A 2240-nucleotide genomic window follows, 5' to 3' on the forward strand; every position below is an offset into this window, starting at 1 on the left:
TTTCTGCCTCCGTGTGTGCGTTTTAATGTTTGTGCTGAATGTGGTTAGGTAGCTGAGGCTGAAGCTCCCTTTTAATCTGGTAGAGCATTTTCATTAGTTCTGTTGGGTCCTATTATTAAAACCTACATCAAAGGAAAAACAAGTGAAACCACCAGCAGGAAATGACCCAGTGGTCTTGGGGCTGGATGGTTCAACGATTGCAATCTGTGCTTTTAAAGCAGGTTGAGACACTGCTGTAAATGCATCAATTCTACAAGCTAAATGTACTCAGAGAGTGGAAGAGGATGAGTGAGGCTGTGCTGGGAAGTCTGTTTTTTTATATGTTTCTGATGCCGTTGCCGACACTGTAGTGTTCGTTCATTTGTGACGCATTCATTCCAACACAGAAGTGGAAGTTGTGACGTTGATGGGGTAGAGAATTTCCCTGGCATCATAACACGTGCAGTAATTTGCTGTTTTCCATCAACTTCCTGTGAGTTGGCTGCAGTGTTTTGGCCACAGCAGGTAGGAGTAAAAGGACAGGAAAGGACAAGCATGTCTTCATATTATTTCAACAATGCATGTTTTGTTATGATTAAATAAATGAATTTATTTTATTGCATAATTGTGACCATCACCAGCCCTCCCTAAGGAAGGGTAAAAAATACTTTATTATAGGGAAGATACACCTAGGTGAAAGTGAGAGTGAGATGTGAAGTTGTAGTTGTGCATATTGTGTTGTGTAATCAAGCCAGTCTGGTGACAAGTGTGCAGCTTAGGTATAATGGTGGCAGCTGTGGACAGAGTGAATGTAATACCTAAAACTGGTATTTCGGATCAATGTGTCTAAGGTTAAGCCCAGTACGATTTTTATCCCACAGGCCAAGGCATGACAGTGTATCATAGACCAATGTATGTGCAAGAACCACTACTGTAAACCAAAGCGCTGCCCCGGGCCCGGAGATGCAGCCAGGCCAGCAGAAAGAATCGGGGCCAAGGTGCCCCAGGCCACCCCCCAATGACCTAGCAGATGCCCCCAAGATCCCAAGCCGAGAGGCAGCCACCGCCCCCCACATACACACCCGAGAAAGCCCCAAGGAGCCGAGGACCCAGTGCACCCCGCCACCGACCCCAACCCCCAACCTTAAGCCCCATCCACCACAACCCACACCCCCGCACCCAACCCCTCGAGGAGAGGGTCCAGAGATCCACCCACCCGAGACCCCAGGAGAGGAGCCAAGGCCCACTCCCAGCAGACGGCCAGAGCTGCCGGCAGGCCCAGAGCGAGCAGGGACCGGCCCCCAGGCCAGAAGGACCAGGAATAGAAGCAGCACTGAGAGCAGCCCGCCCAAGGATGACGACCACATCCCCAGCTGCCTTGGGCATCAAGGAGATGCTGCAAATCGCCCCGCCGGCCCCCAGGCATACCGACTGAGCCCTCCAGATCACCTTTTATTTTATAATAAAATATTTTTGAGTGAGCCAGTGATTTGTAGCAGGTGCAAAAGCTGACATTTTCATTTCTTCTAGTTAGTCTTTATTTGTGCTATGGAGCGTTCTGTCCTGACCAAGTGTGCAGAGTCCTCAGGGTGCAGTGAAGTTTCAACATGTTCTGTATTACTGCTGCCTGTTTCGCCTCAGTCATAATAACACAAAGCCATTGTCCCATTTCATTCGAGGGAAATATACTGTAGTAATCGCAGCTCCGGTCTTTCACTCCGGATGTGACACGCAAAAGGCTTTATTGACCTTAACCGAATCCCGTTGCATACTTTAAGTGCTTTATAAACTGATTGTTACTGTGAAGTGGTGAAGAACGCTTGACAAGGTTTGCTCCTACCTCCCTCTTTTATAGTATTTATATGTACCCACTGCCTGGTCCCTGCATAACTACTGGCTTCAAGGGAGAGCTAATCCAAAACAGGTCTCATTAATGTATATTAAGACCAGTTTAAGTGGATATAAAATGGTCAGTAAAGACCCAGATGAGCTGTACCCCTGCCATAGCTGACACTTCTGTGAATGAGAGATATGTTGAAGCAATACTGCACTGCGCACCAAAATTGGGGTCAGTTACAATTGTAATTGTGTAGTTCATAATTAATGAACTACTAATTATTGTGTAATTGTAATTGCCATGAAAATGCTATGCAAATTTTCAGTTATAATTTTAATCAATACTGTGGAACAATGTTACAGTTGTACAGTTCTACCAATATGTAGTTAACAATTAACAATTCCCACATTTCACCGTTTAAAAT

This window comes from Gouania willdenowi, chromosome 16, assembly GCF_900634775.1.
Source record: "Gouania willdenowi chromosome 16, fGouWil2.1, whole genome shotgun sequence".
Classification (NCBI taxonomy): domain Eukaryota; kingdom Metazoa; phylum Chordata; class Actinopteri; order Blenniiformes; family Gobiesocidae; genus Gouania; species Gouania willdenowi.